Source organism: Anabrus simplex, chromosome 5, assembly GCF_040414725.1.
Source record: "Anabrus simplex isolate iqAnaSimp1 chromosome 5, ASM4041472v1, whole genome shotgun sequence".
Lineage (NCBI taxonomy): Eukaryota > Metazoa > Arthropoda > Insecta > Orthoptera > Tettigoniidae > Anabrus > Anabrus simplex.
In genome coordinates this window covers 410,612,610-410,631,787 of record NC_090269.1, presented here as the reverse complement: position 1 = coordinate 410,631,787, position 19,178 = coordinate 410,612,610, and positions in this window count along the sequence as shown.

The window sequence follows — 19,178 nt, the reverse complement described above, 5'->3', positions numbered from 1 at the left end:
TGAAGTCGACAATCGATATACTTGTAGGCTGTTGTTTGTCGCGTGCGTTGGAAGAATGTCAGCCTGTGTAGAGGTTTTCGACATCTGAAAACGAAATGACGTAACATACCAGTGTTTTACCGGTCGAATGTAATGTGAAATGAGCTGTTTTGTGGTCGAAAACTAAAGCTCAATGTTCGAATATAATTATTTAATTAATTGTTTGACTCCAATTATATTACTATTACTCTCCGTCTAACACTTTGAATTTATTATTATACCTCTCACGTTATCGATGTGCAAGTATTGAAGGCATTTAACGGAAGAATTCCGCAGCTCTGTTTCATAATGCTAATGTTTTAAACAGCATTTTAAAAAAATATACCTAAAAACCAGGTACGAACTAATACTCCATTATTAGTGAGATTTATATACTTATATACAGAATATATTTATAACATTTCTGGAACCATGCAGTACATTTAATTTGTCATTCTGTATTATGTGATTTGGTCAAGTTGGTATACTGTATACAGGGTGTAAATAAATAAGTGGGAATGCTCCAGGGATTCGATAGAGGACCTAACTACAAGCAGAACATGTCCTGTAAACATATGGTTTATTTGATTTTGTTTCCACGTTACAGGCATTGTTTCTGGTGTACATAACACAGACCACTTCACTATGCAGGTTGGTCGTTTGTGTCGATAAAGTGTAATTTAATGCTTACATTTCTCTACAGAAGATGCTCAAAATGGCTACCACGAGCTGTAATGCACCGCACCATTGACTGTCTCACTCGTTCCCACATTCCAGGCGTCTGTCGTATCTGCTGACACCCTTGCTCTATTCACTGAGGCAGTATTGCCACGTTATGAGTAGGTGTGGCAGAAGTCTAATGGATTGAGATCAGGAGAACGAGCAGGCCACGCTGCCTGTAACACGGAAACGAAAGCAAATAAACCATATGCTTACAGGAAAAGTTCTGATTGTTGTCATGTCCTCTATGGAATCCCCGGAGCTTTCCTACATATTTAGTTACATCTTGTATATCGTCGATAAAGAAACAATTCTTAGTATGTCAAAATTCTCTTCCCTTCCACCATTTTTCTTAATACTTGTTACGTCTCCCGGTCACATATAGATATTCCGCCTATCGAGATAATGTTCGTTGTGCTAATTTTCCTACGCAAAAGTGTAAAAGAAAAGGTACCATAAATACAGTATATTGTAGTAGTGTGTAAATATGTCACACAAAGGTATATTTCTACAGTACGGTTCGTAATTTGAATATTAAAGGTGTGTACCCAGTGCTGTGTACCTTGTTACTTCTGCCAGCCGTAAACAAAACATTGGGATACCATACATTTTAAGTTTTTTTGGAATTAATAATATCAAATACAGTCTGTAATAAAATTTGACATCTAAATATGCTGGACTGCTTCATAATTCTATTGTTGTATGATTTTGTATCTCCAAACCATCAGCATTTAATTGGTTGTTACAATACTGAAGAGTCACTAATATCATTAATATGCAAAACGAAAAATTGGCGAGCAGAATATTCTCTTAGATTTCATCTTCAATTCATTCTCGGCACCTCTGGGATTGTCCATGTCATTGGTTTATGTCCGCGGAAGGACTTGCTTAGGAATGTTAGGCACAACAGCATAAAATATAGAATTGCTGCAACATTCTCCCAGAAAGGTTACGAGATACATGCAATAGTGGTATGTGTTGCTGACGGCGAAAGCAACCGGAGAAGTGATTTAATATCACTTGACTTTTAATTATATTCTAGACCCCACCATTCGATGTGAGGTCGACTCGAGTCAGCCAGCAGACGTAGACGCAGAGAAGCATCTATGATACAACCATCAGCTATTTCAAAGAATCATACATCTCCTGTCTGAAAATTATAGGATTGTTCTTCTGAGCAAGATAATCTATATCAAAATTCTTAGCTGATATTTTCAAAAGTGTGGGCATTCCCAAGAATCAATACTGTGATTTAGCCGCCTTGGCCACTACAGGCTCAGTCCACATTGTTAGAAATCGCCTCGTTAGTTCTGCATACGAGAAGGACTAACTCCAGAAAACACTTCATAGATAAACAGACATTCAACATTTAAATGATATGGTTTAATTTGTCAGATTAGGCATACTATATTTGTAGGAAGTTAAAAAGGAACATTGCGCAACAGTCCCGAAGGGCCACGGCCTATCAAGCGAGCTTTGCTCAGGCCAAGGTGCTGCAGAATATGAGGTTTCGAATGGTCAGCAAAACGAATCCGCGCGTCGTTATTCTTGGCTTCCTAGACCTGGCCGCCATCTCACCACCAGATAGCTCCTCAGTATTGTAATCACGTAGGCTGACTGGACCTCGAACCATTTGTCAGATCCAGGTAAAAATCACTGACCTGACCGGGAATCGAACCCGGGGCCTACGGGTGAGGGGAAGGAGCAATACCCCTACAACGTGGAGCCGGATATATGAAGTGCAAATAAATTAAAAATCGTGCAGCTTCTTCTAACGAGCTACTTTACCGCGAAACTCAGCCATTCGCCGTTGATATTATTTCACTGGTTTGCTAGTTCCACACATATTGCAGCCGCCAAGCTGGATTACTAACCTTTAGGTCTGCCCTTAGATACTCAGCCCACAGGAATACTATCTAAATATTGGTACACACACGTATGTGTAAAATACATCAACAGAGTCCTGAGAAATTTCGATAGAAGTAAGAGAGGTTCTAGATAAAGCTCAAAAAGTTAAAGCAGGAGTGATTACGGGTATCCCTATAATGAATTTTCATAACTAAGGGGCGAAAAATAGGGATATACTAGAAATTATTGTTAAATTCTTTAACAAAATATTTGGAGGGGATTATTTCCAAAATCTTGGTAAGAGGGAGTGATTTGCCCAATCTCTAAGAGGAAAGGAGAGAAATAAAAACCTCCCAAAATATGGAGGCATAACGTTGTAAGATACTTTAAGTAAAATGTGCAGAGGTGTGTTAGCGAAAATGATTATGAAGTAGGCAGAGTGCGGTTCGAACCTGTAGAGACCCCAGTGAAACTTCAGAGAAAGGATGAGGACAACAGATAGTGTTTTTCTGTGATAAATGTAATGAATAAATATGTAGAAAGGAAAGGCGGAAAATTCTAAATTACTGCTATTGGCTTGGAGAAAGCATTTGATTCTGTGTGAAGAAGGGCTGTCGTGGTAAATATGGGAAAGATAGAGGTGTCTTATAAGATGATCAGAGCGGTCGAGAACATAATTATATTTAAAAGTGAATTGCTCGATTAAAATTAAGGAGAGAACAGTAACTGGGGAAATATTTCTCAAAGTAGGGCTGTAACAGGTCTGAGAGTTGTTACCTATACTATTCTCATGGTTTAGACATAATATTTTTCAGTAGAAAGGCTTCGAGCGAGGGGTTTACCCAAGTCTCGAGAGTCGGGATATGGACATAGCAAATAAAAAGAGCTAAACTGAAGGGTGTGAGTGCAACTGTCAGCCGTTATCATATTGGATAAAAAGATGCCCAACCCAGATAACAGAATATATACAAATGTTTTAATGAGTTAGGTAAATCTAGGGTTTTGTACGGACCAGAGATCTTGGGAGTTGAAACGAAAGTTTGTACAAATGATGCAATTACGAGTAGATTTGAAAAATGTAATTATGGGACTCACCAATTGTACAGCTAACTGCGGAGTGAGAATGATGTAAGTCTGTAGGCAGACATTGTTAAAAATATAAACCAGTATTGACCAGTATTGAATGAGACAGAATTTGGGATCAGGTGGCGAAGTGTTACAGATAGCCTACCAACACCAAATAAAATAAAATAACCAAGGATACTAGGTGAAAGGAGTACGGAACATTTTAGAAACGGAGAGGGATTGTGAAGATCAGTTAAGGATATGTGAAAACGTACTTCTAATAGTTCAGGAGATGAAAAAGAAACAAATTGCTGCGCAATATAAAAGTTAGTGTTCACTAGAGAAATTTTGTAATGTAATTGGGAGAATGAGGATAATTATAGCTAATATAATAAATAGGGAAAAGAGCGGCTTAATATTGCGGTCTATGGAGGGAAACAAAAGTAAAGCATACAGAAATATATAGATGTTTACTGCGTTCTGAAATATTGAGATTGTTTAAAGACAAGGGAAATAAGAGAGAAATTAACAGGTGAGGAGGAAAGGAAAAAAATCGATACCGAAAATCAGCTATATACGATTGTAAAATTATAGAAAAGAGAGTGGATGCACTCGGGAAGAACTGCAAAATTTCTCATCCTCATTAGGGAAATGTGGATTATTAAATTGGTGGAAGGGAAAGGAGTGTTACTTGCCAGTTAGCAATAGAATCGTGCCTAAGGTAACCTAGAAAATGTAACTTCGTTGAAGTCTAGAGCAGTTAGTTTTATTATTGTTCATGTTTGTTGTTTTTCTTTCCATAGTCAATATTCATTTCAGGAGTCGTTCACGATACGCAGTAACTGAGGATGACTACTGTAGTTACCGCTTCAATTTCATTGTTACAATTAGGTTATCACTGAAATTTCTCAAATGTATCTATTTTTTTCCAAGAATTAATGTAAAAGTATACTTTGCCGCAAGGCAGCCTCTGCACGGGAGGACGTTCTTCATAAATAATATGAAGCGTCCAGGAGGAAAAACGAGTGAAGTCCATTTCTTTTAAAAATGAGTTAATGGCGCCATCTGTTACAGAAGGTCAAGTAGTATATTCTGAATGTTAGTCCTTTTTGAAAAATTGATTAGGGTCCGAAATATAAGGGGCAAAGTCCTTAGATTGTATGAAGGAACTACCCAAGTTCTCAATTGTGCATAAGAATGATCGAAGTCCCGAGAATATTTTGTCAAGGAATATGTAAGGTTACTGTACTCTTCAAAGGGACTTCATGGTAGGTTGGTCAACCTGTGCAAGCATCGGCTTTCAGTCGTTACTGTCCATTAATTTCAATTTATCAAGACAGCTATTTAGTTCAAATTAATATTGTTAAAGAACAAACAGGTCCATTCCCAGGACAATGTCAATATGGGCCGTAGTAAGAAAAGAAGAGAAACTGGGAGAGTTCTCGATGCATCTAAGAGAATTCGAGCTATGAGTCAGAACACAGGTGAACCCTGTCAATGTAAGTTACAATGTTTCCCAAGCATAACCGTAGTAGACTTCAACTTGATGACATCTAAAACTGACCACGACAGTCACTTATATGGTCTAATAAGTGTATTGCCAATAGCTAGACGAAGACCTACGGGAGAAGAAAAGGGAAGTAGATTATGTAAACATCCTTATGAATAAAAAATAAGATTGAGGAGAGAAAACCTGACTGAAATTAAAGTATGATTCCAGGTATTTGTTTCAATGCATGGCATAATCGCCACGTGAAGACTTTAAAACGATCTCTGGTTGAAATTGGTAAAGCGCCAGTCGACATGTGTGGTAAACTCCTTAATGGATTGTATAGACTTCCGGAAGAAACGGCTGGCAGTAAGTTCTCTTAAAGTTAGAAGGTCACATTATAGCTTGCATGGCTCAAGCAACGTATATTTTTCTGTTGAGCTAACAGTACGTAAGTTGTATGAGATGTATAAAATGAAACATCCAACACATACACTAAGCTACGAAATTACAGGGACATATTTAATTTTTACATTTTTAAATTTAAATTTAATACTGGATATTTAGTAACCTAGAAGTGACAAGTGTAGTGAATTTGATACGTATGTTGCTAAACTTGCCTCTCTTCAGTCATCTATTTCCAAATTAAGAGCATCCCATTCAGACGAAAGAAGCAAAGTAGAGAAGGAAATGAAGTCTGTGGAAGTAATAATAGAGTTCATAAAATGAAAGCAGAAACATTCTATAACAGGAACCGCCAAACTCAAATATCTGCAATGAAGACAACATACATAGAAGCAATAATTTCTGATTTTTTTAACTTACCAGTTCCCAATATTTCGACGAATGATGTATACTGCAAGAAGCAACTTTCCTTGTGCGCTTTTAACATACATATGCTGTCAATCAGGGAGCCTATATTATACATTTACGACCAGACCATTGCTAATAATGAATCTTAAAAAGTTATTGCATTTCAGTACAGCATCATTTCGTTGTAACATTTGTGTCCCAGAAAATGACAAAGATTAATCTATTTTGCGACTCGTATGGAAGGCAAAATGAAATCTACTCTGCTTTCCGAAGCCTGCGCGGGTTGATTCATGGAAGAAAGAGGTTTGAGCAAATCCAAGTTACATTCCCCGCAAGAGGCCACAGTTTTCTTCAACGGGACAAAAACATGGGTCTGATAAATCAAAGGAGCCGTGTGGAAATTCCATCTGAACGAAATGAGGTCATACGAAGTGCAAGACGAAAGTCATCCCGCTTTGTAGTGTTTGAAGTTCAACAAAATTTTGTGCATGACTGGACGTCATAGTTAAAAACTCCATTCAAGAAGAAATGGCCCTTTCAGACACGTGGAGTGAGTGATATAAGGTTTTCTCAAGCACATCCAAGAATAGTGGATTTCAGGACTACGTACAACGGACAAGGGGTGAGTTATGACGTCATTGATAAAGCCTTTGTTAAAATTGGTTTGGGAGTTTTCTAGAAACAAGGTCAACCTCGACTGTTGTATGAAACCCTCATTCCAGTTCTGAAGACCAAATTTCAAGATCTCCAAGTCTTGAAAAGATTCTGCACTTCTACCGCTCAAAATGTCTATAATGCTCTACCACAGTTCCCTACAGTGAATGATGATGGCGTTGATGCTGACAATGATGACGACCATCAATTTTCACTGCCAAATTCGTTTGTGACATAAAAAGTGAAGTTTCAGATTCTGTTATCAGACGATTGAAAGCATTTCCGCCGGGCTGAGAGGCTCGGGTGATCAAGGCGCAGGCCTTCTGCGCGCTACTTGGCAGGTTCAATCCTGGCTCAGTCCGGTGGTATTTGAAAGTGCTGAAACACTTCAGCCCCATGTCGGTCGATCTACGGGCACGTGTATGAATGTTTGGCTTCTGAAGACGTGGAGCAAAGTTCTCTGGGAGACGTAAAGAGTTTTACATTGTTTTCTTGACACAGCATAAGACCAAAAGCCCATATATTGTCTATTGTTGACTTGTCTGGCTGGATGAGACGGATAATTCTTAGGAGTTCCTTGATGCCACTATCAATGGACCTGCATGTTTGGCCATTTTGTACGTTGTCGCAAGTTCGGAAAACGTTCTACCCCCACAGAATGAGTATAAGTAGTCTTTCAATGTGTACTTAATCTCGGACCAACTTTCATAATGGCTCACAGCACGGTTTTACACTTAAAGAAGTACTTAGCGATTCGGCCAGAGGTATTTTCGATTATAAAATACACATTCACATTTACTTCCTCATTGTGAAAATGTGTGCTTATTCTAACGTCTATTACGGGTGGTGCTGAATTTATTCTGTAAAGTAAAACACACGAGACTATCAGGTCGCAATTTTTTATAGTTTTGATGTTTTATTGTTGTGGTGATACAGTATATAATATCTCATTGTGAATTAATCCAGGGGTGCAGAGGATTTTCATTGATTTAAATTTAAATAACATTTATATGAGGGCCACTGAAAACGAAAGTAGCCTAAAATTTCTAGGGCTACGTTGTGAATTAGTTTCGAACGTACTGCTTGACGTCGATGTCTGAGGTGAATCGTTTGCCCCTCAGAGGCTTCTTTACTTCACCGACAACAGCATAATCATGGGGATGCATGTTCAAACTCTATGAAGGGTGACTCCTACTAGAATGTCTGCAAGACCTCCTGGGCTGTGTTTGCTGCATGGGGCCATGCATTGACGTGTAGCAGAATGATCTAGCCGGTGAGCTGTCCTCTTCGTTTGAATTTGATTGCTTTTCGAAAGGTGGCCAAGGTTTTTGAGTACCGCCAAGCATACACCGTTGTCCCATGCGTCAGGTCTTTCACAAGAAGGAGGTCTGTTTGATCAGATAAAAAGGTGAGCAAAACCTCACCCAACTTGTGCGGACAGCCTTGGTTTTTTCTTTGGGTGGCGGCGACACTGCGTGCTGTCACTGGAGACTTTGTCGTTTTGACTCGGTTTCGAAGTGATGACACCATCCAGCGACCACTCGTGACAGTAACGCATTCTCTTTCTTGGCATAGAAGAGCAGATGTTCAAAAGCCCAATTCGACATGTTTTCTGTGCTGGCTGAAGACTATGAGGCAGCCACTGGGTGCATTTTTCTGCGAAATTTCAACCTGTCTTAACTAATACCGTGAACAGTTCCGACGCTCACTTCGACCTCTGCGGAAATGCCTGCTACCGCAACTCGCCGATCTTACATAATGAGAGCATCCACCAGCTGGACAATGGCATCAATAATGCAGTGTGGCATTCCAGACCGTGCATTTTCAGCCAATGATATCCGCCCTTCCCTGAATCGCTTGTGCCACGCCTCGACACTTGCAACGAGCATGCAGTGCTCTCCGTACACTTGTGCCATTCTTCTATGACTTTACATTCCCGGACACCTTCCGCTATCATAGAACACACTAAACTCTTTATTTTCTCTCCTTTTGTAGCCCCCGTATCACAGCTTAGAGTACGGCTCTTTGCTGAGGACAGACAATGCGTGTGCGTCCTCGATCTGTCGTCACGTGGATGTGCGCCCGTCTTTTCTAGCGGCGAGTTTGCGACCTCAGCGCTCTTATAGGGACCCCTCCTTCTCCCTCAGGCAATCCTTTCAGCGGTTTTAATTATATATTCCCCGGCTCGTTTTTTTCTTGAACCAACCTCACATTTATCACATTCACGTTTTTATTTCGTACCAAACGTGCATTACTTATACGTGGGGTGGCTACCACCCTTTACCGCGGATAGCATAGCTCTATCTCGTGGTTTTGCATGGTGAGTATACAGTGTGTCTCAAACCTTTTGGATCAAATTAAAACAGGTGAGAGTGGACCCACAACCGATTATATTGATGTAGAGAACCAATGGTCGGAAATGGAAGTTTACAGTCTTATGGGCATAAACAGCGTACGCCACATAACAACAACAACGTAGCTCATAGTAAATGTTAAAAGCGATGACCGTTAGTCCTAATGTATGAATTTCAACGGCACAAGCAGTTCTACTGTGCTTTCGCAAAGATCATTGGTGTCTGATGTACACTGAAACGAGCAGTGGGTGATAAACAGCGTAAACCAATGATCACCAAACAGACGTACTGTACACAACTTATCTCAAAGCTCGTGCGTCATGAAACGATCACATGCATCGCACCGCTGCATTAATCTGTGCCTCACGCACACCACTATCCCTGGTCAGTCATCCATTTCATCAGACAGCTTGTGATGTGTCCATGGTGGGACGTGTTACGCGTTATCAAAGAGGGAATGTTGCTCCTCACGAGAGTTGGCAGACATGCATTTAATGTACTGTGCGGCAATATATAGTGCCCGCAAAGCAGTACGAATTTACAGAGAACGCTTTCCCAACTGGCATCATCCTAACTGGAAAAAGTTTGCCTCCGCGGATACCAACTTCCGAGAGACGGGGTCATTCAAGCCACAGAGAGCTGACCAAGGCTCCCGCCAATGACATGTCCGAACACCAGACTTTGAAGAGATGGTGCTGCATCGTTTGGCCGACCACCCAACAATAAGCACCTGGCCGTGAAACACCCAGTTTGAAGGATACAGTGTGGAGAGTACTAGCAGAACAGGTATTACATCACTATCAAAAAGAACGTGTGCAAGCACTCGGACTAACGGATTTTGAGCCCCGGGTTCACTTCTGTCAATGGATTATCCTCCGCAGTGCTGTAGTGCCGAACTTTGTACAGCTTGTATTGCTCAGGCATGAGGCTTCATTCACCCATGATGGTGTTTTCAACAGCCACAACAGTCATGTCTGGAGTGAGGACAATACCCACACCATCCAAACTGGTTACCACCAGAAACGAATCTCTTGTCAACGTATGCGTGGGCATTGTCAAGGTTCACATAATATGACCTTGTTGTCCGCGAAGGTGTGTGGTTTCAACACGACGGTGCACTAGCTCACTTCGATGTTAATGACAGCGAGCACATGAACAACACAAACAATTATCGTTGAATTGGAAGGGGCGGTTATGTCCTATGGTTAGCGCGATTGCCGGAATTTTTCGCCTGGGTTTACGTCAAGTCGCTGGTGTATGAAACCCCCGTAGAAACGGATGAAAACCTGCTTTTTATGGTCCAATCTGCCTGCCTCCTGGTAGACGAGACACCAGGGATCTTGAACAGAGTGCGGCAAAACTTTATGAACGGTTGCCATGCATGCATTGAGACAAGTGGTCGTCACTTTGAACAATTTCTATGAACTGCGTTGTTGTCATGAGGTGTACGTTGCGCATGTCCATAACACAATACATTTGCATTTTCGACCATTGGTCCCCTGTCTCAGTATAATCGGTTGTGGACCCACTATCACCTGTTTAAATTTGACCCAAGAGGTTTTAGACACCGAGTATGTGATATGTGACTGACGTCTGCACTCGTATCACTCGTCGCATGATTGTGATTATTATTAATGTTATTATTAATTACTTTATTTACATATTTATTTATTTATCAACTTAACATCCAGGGTTGATTTCACTCCCGGGATTCAGTGAGAAATCCCACCTCTACCTCCTCAATGGATGTGTCCTGGAGTGTGTGACATTTCGTCGTGGAGATAAAATTCAGGCGGAGGACTAGTGCCTCGCCCAGGTGGCCTCACCTGCTATGCTGGACAGAGGCCTTATGGGGGATGGGCAGATTTGAAGGGATGGTAAAGGAACGGGAGAGGAAGCGGCCGTGGTCTTTAGTTAGTTACCATCGTGGTATTTGCACGGAGAAGAAGTGGAAGCTATGGAACCACTCAGAGGGTGGCTGCAATGGAAATCGCACTCTCTCTAATCAATTAATCTCCCGAAGCTGGGTTGAACCCGGTCTAGTCCCACCACGTTTCAATTTTTTTGGCAGAGCTGGGAATCGAACCATGGCCACGGGGGGATTATCAGGCTAATCAGAATAACCATTACAACACTGAGGCGCACATTATTATTATTGTTATTATTATTATTATTATTATTATTATTATTATTATTATTATTATTATTATTATTATTATTTCATACCAACTTATGCTTTACTCTCATTAACAACGGTTGAACTCGGTCAGTACTTTGTAGTTCTATGTACAGCTTAGCGGAACGCTAAATAAAAGAGTAACATTTAAAATGCACTTGTTGAAATAAATCTGATGCATTTATTTCGGAGTATACCGTATATTTGATCCATGGTTATATTATTCCGGGGACAAAAGTAAAACAAAACTTGCACCATTTCTCCTGTTGAAAGCAATAAATAATTGAAGTCCATTGTCTGTATGCATTTATCAACAGATGAAAATGTCTATTGTAAAGTTTAAATATTCAAGAGTTATATTCCCTTTTACTTCGTGAATAAATTATCTGATGCCATGCGTTATGGAAATGTTTATGAGAATTGTTAATTGCGACAGTGAATTGCTACTCGTTATGTAGGGCAGGCTTCTATATCACTGATTTCCTTGCATTTTTATTAATCTTACCCTGAGGTTTATTATCATTCTACACTTTTTAAAAGTATAATTGTGAAGTAGTCACACGAGGTCATGAGACGCGGAGAGATTAACGGCTGCAACCAATTTGTCTCCCGGTTTCTGATGAATAATGTCCGAATTGATTCCCTGGCTTCAAGGAAGGGTGCGTCAGAATTGGTTCCACGGAGGTCAGTCTGCAGTTTGGATAGTCACCCAGGTATAAATTCCCTGTTTATTGTTTACCCAGTCTTTTGTTAAATATTTATTTAAATCATTGAACCCCTCGGTTGTGTAACGGTTCAAATCCCGTTACAAGATAATATCTGTATTATTATTATTATTATTATTATTATTATTATTATTATTATTATTATTATTATTATTATTATTATTATTATTATATCATTATTATTATTATTATGTCCGTATTATTATTATTTTATCTGTGAGATTACTATTATTTTGTTATAATTCTTATTCAATTCAATTTTGCAATGCTTGTCGCTTGCAGGATTGTACTTATATGTATGCATATATACGTGTGTGTAAAATAACACTCAATACATGTACAGTGAGAATTGTTATATATCAGATGTTGGATATGGCATCGTTATATTGTGCAATAATGCTGGCGATTCTGCCAAGTCATCGCCACGTCATGGCTACGTCATCGTGCTCACTTAGCACTGAGCTCTGTTCCTTTGAGTTTATTAGGGAGCCCCGGGGGATTTCACCATTATATGCAACAGTTTGAGGCGTTGTGGGAGTATGTCATTGTTATTTCTGGAGATTACGTAGCTGTGTCAACCAACGTCTATATAAGGTGGATGCATATTGTAGCGTCAGTCATTAGTTAAACCGAAGCTGAACAGTGAAGAAGTCTACGAGATGAAGAGGCCTCAGTCGGTCAGTCAGCGAATGTGAACGAGAGATGGAGAAGACTCAGTGAGCCATTAATAATTGGTCATTGAGAGAGTGAGGCCAAAGTTGGTCCGTTACTTAGTTGAAGACACGGCCGCAAGGGCTTACCATGGAGTCAGAGAGGGATACCACCTGCTATGAGGTAATACCATATTGACTTACAAAGAAGTCAGATGATATGGAGAAGAAGCAGTCACAAGGATGTATCACCAAGTTAGGCGTGACACATCTACAGTAAACACCAGATCAAAAGAATACGTCGTAATTACACTCAAAGTGTTGAAGATACAGTCAAGTGAATCAGTGAGGGAAATATTTTGTATAAATTGTTAAATATCCGGTCAAGAAGAATTTAAATTCAAGCCTAGTTTTTTTAGTTGCAATGTCATAATTTCATATTCTCATCTGTTTTATCGCAACAAGACTCACTAGTTTCTATATATTATTTAAAGAACATATTTTGTTCTATCAAACGAATTCATAGTTTTATTTCAATGACAGTAAAATATTTTAACCTCAAAATGAATGGGGAAACCGAACGCCAATCTCCTTTTCCCAGAACTTATATGGTATGTTGTCAAAAGTAAGCTTATTAACCCACACCCTAGAGATAGTCAAGATTCTCATTCTATTATTGCTGTACTGAGTGGTAGCTGGCGCCCTTCAAATAACGTATGTGAAGGTAAGCAGGAAAGAAGTGCGAGTCCAGGGTTCGACGATTGTGTATTTTATTTAATGAATGCTAATTTTCATAATTTTCATGTTAAATGCAGATATTCAGATTTTTCAAGTTAAATGCAGATTTATGTGTTTGTAAATTTAGTCAGACAGTTAGGAAAGTCTCAGTTGGTAAATTATTCAAAACTCCAACTCCTCTTCCCGTAAACGAATAAAAGTCAGTACATACCAATTACTGCGTACAAGCTTACTCCACAAAATTAGGTGTGGCTTTCTTTCTTTCTTTCTACTTAATCCGTTTACACCCCAGGGTAGTTTTTTTCCTTCTAACTCAGAGAGGGATCCCATCTATACCACCTCAAGGGCAGTGTCCTGGAACGTGAGACACTGAGTCGGGTTACAACTGGTCAAGAGGACCAGTACCTCGCTCAGACGCCCTCACACGCTATGCAGAGCAGACGCCTTGTGGGGGAGGGGGATGGGAAGATCGAACGGGATAGACAAGGATGAGGGAAGGAAGCGGCCTTGGCCTTAAGTTTGGTAACATCGCGGAATTTACCTGGAGGATTAATGGGAAACCATGGAAAATCACTTCGAGGTTGGCTGACGTGGGAATCTAAGCTCCTATACTCAGTTGACCTCCTAAGGCTGTGTGGACCCAGTTACAGCCTCCCTAATACTTTTCAAATTTCGTGGCAGATTCGCGAATCGAAGCCGGGCCTCCTGGGGTGGCAGCTAATCACAATAACCACACTACACTACAAAGGCGGACTAAGTGTGTCTACTGTCAATGTTATAAATAAACACGAACCATTGCAGTGACTGACATTAATAATGACAATAATAATGATAATCATGTTACTTGATTTACGTGCACCGGGCGAGTTGGCCGTGCGGTTAGGGGCGCGCGGCTGTGAGTTTGCGTCCGGGAGATAGTGGGTTCGAATCCTACTGTCGGCAGCCCTGAAGATGGTTTTATGTGGTTTCCCATTTTCACACCAGGCACTAGGAATGATTTACGTGCGATCAATTACTTTCGAGGGTATTTAGAAGACGATGGGGTGCCAGAATTTTTTCTGACAGGAGTTCCTTTACGTGCCGGTTAGTCCTTTTTTTTTTTTTTTTTTTTTTGCAGTTTGCTTTAGGTCGCCTCCAAACACGTAGGTTTTATGGCTAAGATAGAATAGAAGTGGGAAGGAAGTGGCCCTGGTTTTAATTAAGGTACAGCCTCAGCATACCCCTCGTGTGTAAATGGGAAACTACCAAAAACCATTGTCAGGGCTGCCGACAGTGGGCTTGAACCCGCTAAATCCCGCATGCAAGCTGACAGCTGCGCGCCCTAACGGCACGGCCAACTCACCCGTTCCGGTAAAGGCCCGCTCACACCTAGCGGAAGCGAGACGCGGCGCGAAGGCGGAAAATATTCTTTCACTGCGTATTAGATGCAGTGGCTCACACTTGCGCAGACTGGAGGGGAAACGCTCCGCGCCGAAGACGAGGAAGTTGCTTGGCGAGAATATTTCTTCCGCTCCTCCCGCCGGAATATAACTTCTGTAACATTCGTTAAGTACTCGGATGTTTTCGTCGAGTCCATGCGGTACACTGGCGGTGCTTGCTTCCTCTACGGATATTCACATTCCTGAGAGACGCTTAAACTTTTAAGTTACTACTTTTAATAATAAATTACATTGTTATTCGTAATTATTTAAAATTATATGTATTAACAGAACCACTTGAGTACTAGTACATCGCTGATTTTAATATTTAATATATATTATCATGTAGTTCTAGTTGTGTTTATTATATGTATGCCACTAGAGTTTTGTAATAAATGGAATATTAAGAACTATTAAAATATGCAACATAATTAACTCACCTTAAACATACAATTATCGTTAACTAATGTGCACTGAATCCATATCTGTGTTCAGATTACGTGAATCACGTCATGATTTTTGCAATATTGAAAAGAATATCGAAAACATCGAAACTGTCGAAGTTCACAATTAAAAGATATACGTATAATTTAATAAATCATTATACCTGAAATGACTCCTTAAATATTGAGGAATTTGAAATCCAAGTATGTATTCATATTTTCTCTATCGTGCCACGTTTTATGTAATTATTAAAATAAGAACGATTACTTCAAACTTGACCAAGAATTTCAATAACATCAAATTATTTATATTACTTTTTCTAAACGTGTTTTAACACTTCAATATGAAATTCCATAGTTTAAAATTAATTATAAAACGTTATATTATTTATATACAACGCAAAAGTGTATGTTTCTCAAAACTCAAGCAACTAAACTAAACCAAAGGGAGTTGAAAGGCGCAGTTTGTACCAAAATCTTCCAAATCGCCGCAATAGTATGTATGTTTAGTCCTCAGCCTGAAGACTGGTTGGATCCTCAACAGTTCCGCCATCAGCTGTCGTAGATGGCCTAGGCATCACTGAAGAGGCGTACTAGGGAAATGAGGAGTGAGGTAGTTTCCCGTTGCTTTCCTCACCGAGCCAGAAGTTGCTATTACATATCAGTCAGCCAAGCCCAATGAAATGCATGCACCAAGAGCAATATTTTCACACCATTCATAGCAGGGACTGGCTGCAGAAGGATTGGCATTACTAGCATCACTCATACCTCAGTCACTTTCATTTTGTCAAAGCCAAGGATAAAGCTGAGACAGATCAATGAAAGTAACAATAGTACAGAACAAATTTTACGTTTCATGAACATTCAACTGAAAAATATTTATTCGTTAATTAATACGGTCACCCAATTTGTTTTGCCATCACTACCATGGAATCCACGAAGATGATGTGGATTCTACTTTCTATTAACGGCGTTGCCAAGGTCACAGGGTCTGCCCGCACTGTCAGCCATCATTAAGACGGGCAATGTGTTTTCTCTGCATGGCGTTGCCTAGGATACTTCCATTGGCGCTGCATGAATTGAACCCAGACGTTGCCTATAAGACTGAAGGTCACGGTTTATCTCAATAAAGCAAGTGTATAGCTTAGAATTCGACAGCTTTCGCTGTGTATAAGACGAGATCGCAACATAGAGTTTTGTATCTTGCAGTGAATAGCCGCGCTGAGCAATATCATGTAGATTGAAATAAAGTGGCTGATTCTGTTTCCTTTTAATTGTGCTAACATAGGAATGAAAGTTATGATGAAGGTGAAGTCCGTTTAGAGACTGAAAGTCACGTTTTATATCAGGTAAATCGTGTAGATTTTTCTTAGAGTGAAAGGTCGATCTAAGCAATAATATAGAAAGTGTGTGATAAAGTCGTTGGTTTTCCTCCTTTGTGATTTCATCGTACCTCGACGACGTGTTAATGTAGGATACAATACGGCAAATACTAAAATAATACGCGTACCATGCAATAATGAAGGATATGATGAGAGAGAGGACCGTTTAGTGAGTAAAGGGGCAAAGTACTCTTTGGGGAGAGATAGGGAACGTTCCCTAAGACCCTCCGTGGCTCAGACGGCAGCGCGTCCGCCTCTCACCGCTGGATACCCTGGTTCAAATCCCGGTCACTTCATGTAGGATTTGTGCTGGACAAAGCGGAGGCGGGACAGGTTTCTTCCGGGTACTCCGGTTTTCCCTGTCATCTTTCATTCCAGCAACACACTCCATTATCATTTCATAGCATTTGTCACTCATTAATAAATCACCTTGGGAGTGGCGACCCCATTGTAATAACAGCCTATATGTGTTTCATTCATTACATCCATGACCCGGTCAATGACTGGAAAACAGGTTGTAGGCTTTCATTTTCAGGGAAACTTCCCTGAAACGAAACGATTATCTCAAGGTTGTGAAAAACATAGATCACAAATAGATAGAGAAACGTCTGTGCCTATGCTCAGAGATCGCATCAGGTATGCCCTACAACATCATACTGTGATTAGAACACGTAATTCTAATAATTTAGTAATTTACGATAGAATCGTAATTCATTGCTGAATATTCTAACCGTTCACTTGATACTGCCCTGGATACAGAAAAGGCGGAATATTATCCAAGTGAATTTTTAAATTCCTGGACTCCTCCTGGAACTATTCTCCACAAACTGATTTTAAAGATAGGTCCCCCTATATTATTACACTGCAACCAAAACATACCAAAATTATGCAATGGCACAAGATTACTAATCAAATCGCTAAAAAAATCTACATGAGTCCACGATCCTCACTGGGTGTGGAGCCGGTAAAACTGTTTTGACCCCTCGAATACCAATGATAAGCACCGAACTACGATTTTAGTTTAATAGACCCCAGTTTACAGTAAAAATATGTTTTAGCAGGACCATTAATAAAGCACAGGGCCAAACTCTAAACGTTACTGGTCAGGACCTGAGCACTGAATGATTTTCTCATGCTAAACTCTGTAGCCCTGTCACGAGTTACTTCCGAAGCCGGGCGGATCAGCTATATTCATGAAAGTACTTACAGCCATTCAGATGTTCAATTTGTCGGTCGAAATGTTGTACAGTTTTTTTTTTGTTTTGTTTTGCTATTTGTATTACGTCGCACCAACACAGATAGGTCTTATGGCGTCGATGGAATAGGAAATGCCTAGGAATGGGAAGGAAGCGGCCGTGGCCTTCATTAAGGTACAGCCCCAGCATTTGCCTAGTGTGAAAATGGGAAACCACGGAAAACGGTCTTCAGGGCTGTCAACAGTGGGGTTCGAACCCACTATCCCCCAGATGCAAGCTCACAGCTGCGCGCTCCTAACCGCACGGCCAAATCGCCCGGTTGCACAGTTTTAAAGCCATGCTCCGACAATGAGATGTACTCCTCTTTAAGCACCAGCAATAATTCCCTTACGTTGGTTCATTCCATTTGCCCTGATATCTCATTTCCATCGTTTTAATATCTTAATGAAATTACTCAAGAAATGAATTTCATACAAATGTAGAAACGAATTGAGTTCTTTTTCAAACGTCCTTACAATATCATCATCATCATCATCTGTTTACCTTCCAGGGTCGGTTTTTTCCTCGGACGTAGCGAGGGATCCCACCTCTACCGCCTCAAGGGCAGTGTCCTGGAGCTTCAGACTCTTGGTCGGGGATACAACTGGGGAGTACGACCAGTACCTCTCCCAGGCGGCCTCACCTGCTATGCTGAACAGGGGCCTTGTGGAGGGATGGGAAGATTGGAAGGGATAGACTAGGAAGAGGGAAGGAAGCGGCCGTGGCCTTAAGTTAGGTATCATCCCGACATTCGCCTGGAGGAGAAGTGGGAAACCACGGAAAACCACTTACAGGATGGCTGAGGTGGGAATCGAACCCACCTCTACTCAGTTGACCTCCCGAGGCTGAGTGGACCCCATTCCAGCCCTCGTACCACTTTTCAAATTTCGTTGCAGAGCGGAGAATCGAACCCGGGCCTCCGGGGGTGGCAGCTAATCACGCTAACCAATACACCACAGAGGCGGTCCCTTAAAATATTAAGCAAGAAAAAACTGTTTTGGATACTTTGTTCATAATTATTTTACTTCAGGTGTTCTATAATATTTTAGAGACTCGTTTGTGTTTAAATTACCAGCTTTAACGCAATAATAACAGTATAATTGATGTAAAGATTTCAGTATTTAGACAACAATTTTTATGAATTTCAAAAAACGTTAATTTTTTAAAATGGACATGATGAAACGAAACTATATATGGGCTGTGTAACTACTCGTAGGGTGAAGTGAAAAATATAAACAGTGTATCGGTGGCAAAATGGTTGCTTATCAGTGTTATTTCATGTGTCGTGGGATATGCATCCATCATCTGGATATGAACATCACAAAGTATGTACATGCATTACTATAATTTGGCAACATTTATGTATGACTTACAAATTCATAATAAAGACAATCATAAGGAAACGCTCAATAATACACAGTAATGACTGCGAAGATAATCTACACTTACA